This window comes from Aythya marila (assembly GCF_965140915.1).
Source record: "Aythya marila genome assembly, contig: HAP1_HAP1_SCAFFOLD_450, whole genome shotgun sequence".
In the NCBI taxonomy this organism is placed as follows: Eukaryota; Metazoa; Chordata; class Aves; order Anseriformes; family Anatidae; genus Aythya; species Aythya marila.
Window position 1 is genome coordinate 48,927 of NW_028137586.1, and position 8,611 is coordinate 57,537.

The window sequence follows — 8,611 nt, forward strand, 5'->3', positions numbered from 1 at the left end:
GAAGTGCAAAGGGATGATGAAAGCTAAGTAATGTGAAAAGCAGACCAATTAGCCTGAAAAGAATTTGAAATCACTAGCAGTGAAAATCAGGGCAACAATTTTAACATAAGTGGCTGCATACTCTTTGCTTTTAACCTAGAGAAATGCTCTGAATTCTAATTAACTGGAGAAAAGCAATCCTGTAGTCATGCACCTTCATGAACATCATATTGAGTATGGAAATGAAACTGAGGTGAATATTGTAAAAGTTCACATGAAATGTGTTCATTAGTCCATAAATCACCCACCTTGACAAATATAGAAGAAGCATGAGATGTAATTTAATATTGTCTTAGGTCTCAAGAGAAATAAGTTACATGACTACTGAGTGACATACTAACTGTTAACATGAAATACGAAATGAAGGGACCATAATTTGATGGCCTGTTATATTCACAGAGAGGTAGATATTAGTGCTATGGACTTCAGGGTGCTTGTAACATCATATGTAAGCCCACAATGACTACCTGTGTGACGGTTTGGAGGGTAAGAGCCATGCTGCCAGGCTGTTGTATATGGGGCCCTGAGGTTGCTTGCGGAGGGCAGAGGCAGCCTTGCTGCACCAGCTGCTCCTGCCTCCTTGGAAGGGCTGTGGAGCTCACTGTGGCCTGGGGGGACAGTGGGAGCCGTGGGGCTCCCGTGGCAAGAGAGGAGCGCAGCAGGTCTCTTCTGCTGCCCACTGGGATGAGGGAGGCCCCAGTGGACTGCAGGCTGGCAGACGTGCCTCCAGGCAACAGGAAGGGCTGGAAGGACTTTGCAGGGAATTACAGGCCCGTCAGCCTGATGTCAGTATCAGGGCAGGTTACAGAGCTGTGTTTGGGATTTAGTATGAGACTAACGTTGGTATCACCCTGATGTTTTAATTGTTGCAGAGCAGTTCTTACACTAAGCCAAGGACTTCTCAGGTTCTTGCTCCGTCCTGCCAGCAGGCAGGCTGGGGTGAAGAAGAAGCTGGGAGGGGACAAACCCAGGACAGCTGACCCAAATTGGCCAAAGGGCTAATCCACACCATATGGCATCATGCTGAACAATTATATGGGGGGCTGGACAGGGTGGGGGGTCTGGCTGCTTAGGGATAGCCTGGGCATCAGTCAGCGGGTGCATTGTACATCACTTGTTTGTACACAGTATTATTAGTTTTCCTTTCCTTTCCTTTCCTTTCCTTTCCTTTCCTTTCCTTTCCTTTCCTTTCCTTTCCTTTCCTTTCCTTTCCTTTCCTTTCCTTTCCTTTCCTTTCCTTTCCTTTCCTTTCCTTTCCTTTCCTTTCCTTTCCTTTCCTTTCCTTTCCTTTCCTTTCCTTTCCTTTCCTTTCCTTTCCTTTCCTTTCCTTTCCTTCCTTCTTTCCTTCCTTCTTCCTCTCTTCCTCTCTTCCTTCCTTCCTTCCTTCCTCTCTTCCTTCCTTCCTCTCTTCCTTCCTTCCTTCCTTCCTTCCTTCCTTCCTTCCTTCCTTCCTTCCTTCCTTCCTTCCTTCCTTCCTTCCTTCCTTCCTTCCTTCCTTCCTCTCTCTCTCTCTCTCTCTCATTCTCTCTTCCTCTTCCTCTTCCTCTTCCTCTTCCTCTTCCTCTTCCTCTTCCTCTCTTTTCCCCTTTATATTCCTTGTATCTTGCAGTTCACTCTCATTCCTTGTCAAGTTAGAACAGTTGGACCTTGGTGCTAATGACCTGGAATTACTGGTAGGTGAGGGATGGTGGGGAGGGAATATGGGTGGTTGGTAGGGGTAGCATCTGTACCTTTTTGGAAGTGTTTCTTGTTTTGTTTTGTTTTGTTTTGTCTGAAATGCAAAGAAGTAGACCCTCAGGTTGTTTGGGAAGATTCTGATCTGCCCAGGATGGCCTAGTCATTGTTCCCAGTGTAATGTTTTCTTTGCATGTTGGCCCTGTTTCACTTTCTACTACACTTATACACACCTTGCTCTGCTTTTTCCAAGCCCCTTTGCTCTGAGGCATTCTTTGTTGCTATCTAGCTGCCTAAAGATCTTTCCTTTCCAATGAAATTCTTGTCTGGTACTTTATTTCTCTGCTGTGTTTCACTGCCACCAGCTGTCGTTTTTCACTTCTGCTGGGCTGACTTTCTGCATTTCCCTTCGTAATTTATTTTCTCCTTTAGAAAGTACAGGACCATTCCATGTTGTTCCTGACAGTGATGTCAGCCTAGCATGTGGTGGGTGCCTCCATGGAGGGCTCTGAACCCAAGCCTAAACCTAAGTACGCTGAGAGCCAGTGCATAATCTTGAATTACAGCTCGTCTTGACACTGGGGGAAATCCAGTGATATTTACCTTTGCAGTTGTGGATCAAGTTGTTACTGAACCCTGTTCTTAATGTTCTGAAATGCTTTTTGGCAGAAAGCCAACTAAAATGGGCGACAGAAGAGATTTTGCAGCTTCCTATGCACAAAGCTGCAGCCTGCTTGTGAGAACAGTTGGCTGATGCTTGAACAGCACTCGAGTGGTGCTTTAACTCCTAAACCAAACACTCATCAGTGTGTGTTGTGTTTACAGGTAACAAAAGGAGCAATACTATGAACACGTCTACCATTGCTGATAGCGCTGCTATATCATGTTGGGATTGTCAGTGTTAACCAAAAGCTTTTATTCATGTCTGGGAGGAGGGGGAGAAAGACACATTTCTACTGTGGGTCCAGCATTTCCAAAACCTTGCTACTGGACAGTCCTTCCTGTTGTCTTCCATGTTTCCTGTTGGGAGCTTCCGCAGCCAGTATGCTAACCCAGACACTTCCAAACATATTTGCTGCAGTATTGTGGCACACCAAAATGTTAGTTTCATAAACCATTTGGTGAATGGTTGTAGGAGGTGTGAAAGCAGTAACATCGAGTTTTGCAGAGTTTTAGTGTGATTTGGAATATCCTAGAGCAGTTTCTCCCCTGGAAAGGACTGACACTGCTACTGCTGTGACACTGCTACTGCCCTGCTCTGTTACAGCCAGATAACTCTGGGAGTGCTACCAAACTTGTGCGAGCTTTGGTTAGACCAGAATGAAGTCCTGTACCCAGCTGCACACTGTAATAGCAGAGAAGTCCACATCAGATTCTGTGACGTTTTGTTCATGTCCAGCTTGGGCTCTAGTGGTCTGATAAAACATGTCATTTGAACTGATTCAATCTTGAGGTATGACACGTATTCCTCTGATTGTTAAATGTCATGCTCTGCATGAGTGCTTTTTCTTCGGTAGGGCCTACAGCGCAGAGAAACCCCTCATCCCAGTGAGCTGAAGGTTATGAAGAAAGTTGTTGAAGTTCCGTGCAATGAGGTACATGCTGCAAAACCTGGCACAGACCTGAATTCACCTAAGTCAGAAGCGAGCGCTGTTCACTAAGAAATGGATAACTGTACAGAACATGTTGCAGATGGGGGAAATGGAGAGGCAGTGTTTGTAAGCTGGGCAGAAAGAACTTAACTTTTGGGAAATGTGAGACTGGACTGAGCATGGATTGCTTGCATTTCATGAGTTATAAGCTACCTTGTGGTGTTTGCAAGGACCACTGAGACAGCACAAGATACAGCAAGGATACGGAAAAGGCCATCATGGGGAATGTGTGCCTCAATGCCGCTTCAGTCACAGAAGAGGGAGAGAAAAAGAAGGCTTTGGGAAATGGTGTCAAAAGCCTTGCTGAAGTCAAGGTAGACCACATCCACAGCCTTTCCCTCCTCCACTAAGCACGTCGCTTTGTCATAGAAGGAGATCAGGTTTGTCAAGGAGGACCTGCCTTTCATAAACCCATGCTGAGTGGGCCTGATCGCCTGGTTGCCCTGCAAGTGCTGCGTGAGGACTCTCAAGATAATCTGCTCCATGAGCTTCCCTGGCACTCAGGTCAAACTGACAGGCCTATAGTTCCCCGGGTCTGCCCTCCGGCCCTTCTTGTAGATGGGCGTCACGTTTGCTAGCTGCCAGTCAACTGGGACCTCCCCCGATAGCCAGGACTGCTGATAAATGATGGAAAGCGGCTTGGCCAGCTCCTCCGCCAGTTCTCTCAGTATCCTCGGGTGGATCCCATCCGGCCCCACTGACTTGCACACATCCAAGTGCCGTAGCAGGTCGCCAACCATTTCTTCATGGATAGTGAGGGCCACATTCTGCTCCCCATCCCCTTCCACCAGCTCAGGGTACTGGGTATCCAGAGAACGACCGATATTGCCGCTAAAGACTTGTGGTGGTTTTACCGTGCTGGGCAGCTAAACCCCACAACCGCTCTCTCACTCCCCCTCCTTTAGATAAGGAGGGGGAGAAGTAAAGCAAAGAACAACTCACGGGTTGAGATAAGGATAATTTAATTAAAGGGAAATAATTATAATAATTAAATAAAGACTACCATGAAGTAAACAATTTAACTAAGGGGAAAATAAAAGGGAAAGGGGAAAAAGGGAGGAAAACAAACAAACAAAATAAATGAAAACTATATGGAAGTGCAGAGGAAAGAAATTACTCTCTACTTCCCACAAATGAGCGATGATTGACCACGTCCTTGAAGCAAGGCCTCAACGCACGCAGCCGGTGTTCGAGAGGAGGACCGACGTCTTCTCAACGAGAGCCCACCCCTCCCCTCTTCTTCCTGTTTCCACCTTTTATTGCTGAGTGTGACACCACATGGTATGGAATATCCCTTTGATTGGTTTAGGTCAACTGCCCTAGTGATGTTTCTCTCCTCACTTTTTGCCCACCCCCTAGGAGGGTTAGAGAAAGGCCCAATGCTGTGCCACTGCTGCTCAGCAGTAGACACAACACTGGTGTGATAACACTGCTGTTCCAGCTACAAGTACAGAGTACGGCACTGAATGGGCTGCTGCCGGGAAAGTTAACATTCCAGCCAGACCCAGTACAAGACTGAGGCAAAGAAGGCATTAAGCACCTCCGCCTTTTCCTCATCTTTTGTAACAAGGTTTCCCCCCGCATCCGGTAAAGAAGTCCGTTTTGCATTGATGGATTTAGCTACATATATGGTAAAATATCCTAATTATCTGGGATGTAGACGAGAACCTTATGAGCAGCAGATGTAAAAAGGAAGATATCGCTCAAGGCCAACGGGTGAGGGAAGGATGAACAACTCATTAGGGAAGGATGAACAACTTGTTGGCAGGAAACAAGGCAAAGACAAGCAAAAAAGGCCTAAACTGTCCAACAGAAGGTCAAAGTCCACAAAGGTCAAGAGAGCTTAACCTGCTCTTCCTCGTTGCCTTCATCCTGAAAGACCCCTGCCCACGACCACCAGGCTACATTGCGCAGGCGCAGCCGGAAGGAACTAAGGGCAGGCAGTATAGAAATGAGTACTTGGAAGAGGTCTGCCTTTTTGGGGAAATCAATGAATATGTATGAGAGCTCATGTAATATGTAACAGTATTCGTGTATAAAATTGTGAGAGACGAGCGGGCAGGCGCGCACCTTTTTCAGGGAAGCCATTCCCAGTGTGTCCGGTGCACCGCAATAAAGCGTACCTACTTTACAACCTTATGGTTGTGGAGTCTTTTCCGCGCGTCGGTTAGGGCTGTGCTTAGGGGAGAGAGAAAGCTCGGGCTCCCTTTGTAAGTGGAGCTGTGAAATGGCAGCTAAAGGAATTTGTGGACTATGAAAAGCCTTCTGTTGTGAGCACTGTTAACCGCCATCTAACAGTCACTCGCCTGAGGCGATCGGCTCTGGGGCAGATGTATTCCACAGTGGAGTGGGGATCACAGTGTGCAGCCATCAAAGTAGCTGAGGGAACCACCAGAAGCCGGCAGCCCTCACGAGGGCAGCTAATGAGGCTTTGCTGGAGCCAGGAGTGCCCCCCTAAGTCACACAAAGGCAGCCCCTGAGGACTGTGGCTCCTCACCTAAGGCTTGCTGGGCAGCACTTGACGGATGGGCATGAGGAGAAGCTAAAGAACATCATCGAGGGAAAGAAAAAGAACATCATCACCAGCCTGGGAAGGGAGCCGCAGCCAGGGCAGGGGTCTGGCCCTGTGTCCGCGGTGGCGGGCTCTAGAGCCCAGGCCCTAGGGAACAGCCTGCTGGGGTCCCCGTGCGTGGTGTCCCTGGCTGCCTCCTGCCCTGGTGCCTCAGTGACTGCAGCGCTTCACCTGCCTGCTGGCCTTGGCTGCAGATGAGCAGCTCTGGGGGACCTCTGTCCTGCAGCCCCAGCAGCATGAAGTGCCGGAGCTGGTGGTTGCCCCACACCTCTGCCCGAGTACTGAACCCTCTGGCAGATGCCTTCCCCAGCTGCTGCACCTCCCCAGCAAGGGCCAGGTGCAGCACTGCTACCACTCCAGCCCCTGCGGCCACTCCAGCCCAGTACAGGCACCTGTGTGGTGCTTAGCTGCCAGCCGGGTTAAAGGATCGATGGGCCGAGTTCAATCTCGTGCCACTATACAAGGCTAAGTGCTGGCTCCTGCTCTTGGTTCACAGCAACCTAATGCAGCCACCTAGGCCTGGGGAAGAGTGGCTGGAAGTGTGCCCAGCAGAAAAGGACGTGGGAATGCTGGTTGATGGCTGGCTGAACGTGAGCCAGCAGCGTGCCCAGGTGTCTCATCCTGGACGGCATGAGAACTAGCGTGGCCAGCAGGACTAGGTGGTAAGATCAGAGCACATGATGACACTAGTCACCCCAGGACTCTGAAAATGTGCCATTTCCAGTTCCAAAGCCGAAGTCACAGGTGTTTTCTAATGTCTCCCTATGGGCAGGATTTTTGGATGTGCTCTAAATTGTGCTCGCTCTCTCTGTCTATTGGATGTGTGACCACGTTTTCAGAAGGACGGAAAATGCAATGTAGAGGCTTTTTTGCAAAGCACTTCCTGGCACTGAAAGAGATTTCAGCGTGAGGGAAAGGATGTAAATGTGATATGCCAAAAACTGCAGAAAGTGGGAGAGAGCATCTGTGCCTCACACACTCAGTGGTGTGGCCAGGGTAGTATTATCACAGGAAGGATTAATGATTAGCAAGAGATCACAAAAGAATTGGTAAGTTTTGATACCAACAAAAGAAGTTAGCCGTGATGGCAACACTTGGCAGGATACTAGGGTGTCATCGCCACATCTGCCTCCAAGCTGAAGGCTGACAGTGTTATTTACTCCTATGTGGCACTAGAGAACTTTCTAGATTGCTCAATAGCAACCAGAAGGCACCCTTGTGTGGAGATCACGTTCCTCACAATCCAAACAACTCAAATTACAGAAGTTTCTCTGCAGACCCTGCAGACAGGGGCTTCTCCCTGTTCTAAAAGCTGTGGGGTCAGGGTAGAACAAGCAGGGAAAGTGGCCCAGAAGGTGTCCATGTCCACACTTTCCCAAAGTATATTCACCTTTTCAGACAATAAAGTGCTGTTAGAGCTCCTCCTTTTTGCCCTTATCAGTGGTCGCTCAGGAGGTTTCTGCTTCTTAGGTGCACAGCCAAAGTTCCAAGGGGCCACTTGGGCCTTCTCAAGGATTAGCAGTTTGCAGGCTGACTGGCAGTTGTGTTTTAGCAGACCTTTGCTGTCAGAATGTCTCCCAGGATTGCCAGGTCACATCCATGGCTGCTCTGGCCACTGAGTGGGAGAGGCAAGGCTCTGGTGTGCCCATGAAGACAAAGGGAGGTCCTTCAGGCACACTGGCGCTCTGGGACACGCCACAGAGCCACAGGGTGGTCCCAAGAGGGTGTGAGGGCACACAGGTGACGCGCGGAAAAGACTCCACAACCATAGGGTTGTAAAGTAGGTACACTTTATTGCGGTGCACCAGGCGCACTGGGAATGGCTTCCCTGAAAAAGTGCACACCTGCCCGCTCGTCTCTCACAATTTTATACACGAATACTGTTACATATTACATGAGCTCTCATACATATTCATTGATTTCCCCAAAAGGCAGACCTCTTCCAAGTACTCATTTCCATACTCCCCGCCCTTAGCTCCTCCCGGTTGCACCTGCGCAGCGTAGCCTGGTGGTCGTGGGCAGAGGTCTTTCAGGTTGAACGCAGTGAGGAAGAGCAGGTTAAACTCTCTTTACCTTTCTGGACTTGGACCTGCTGCTGGACAGCATGTAGAAGTTTTTTGTTTATCTTTGCTTTCTTTCCTGCCAACATGTTGTTCGTCCTTCCCTCACCCGTTGGCCTTGAGCGATATCTTCCTTTTTACATCTGCTGCTCATAAGGTTCTCATCTACATCCTTATAATTAGGATATTTTACCATATATGTAGCTAAATACTAATTTGGATAAGTTTTAGCATCTTCCCCATCTCACAGCGGCCTTGTGGCATCTGAGAGGAGTCAGGTGCCTGGGCCTCACGCCCTCCGCCCTGGAGACAGCGTCCCCCTTCTGTCCTGGGTGACATCACAGCAGAGCCCTTTGTGACTCACCCCTGGGACAGCTACAACTACCCAGCACCAGCAGGGCAGCCCCACAGTGTCCACGAGGATTACAATGGGACAGTGCACGAGTTGTGCGGCTCCTTGCCAAAGGGGCACTGACGATTTTGCCCTGGCGGGGCTGCTATTACTTGTCCCCGAGATCCTGAACGCTGAGAAGGATAGCAGATCTGCTGCATATTCTACGTGGGAGACCCATGTGCTTCAGAGGGGTAAGTACGCAGGCACTGCTGGGCCCGTC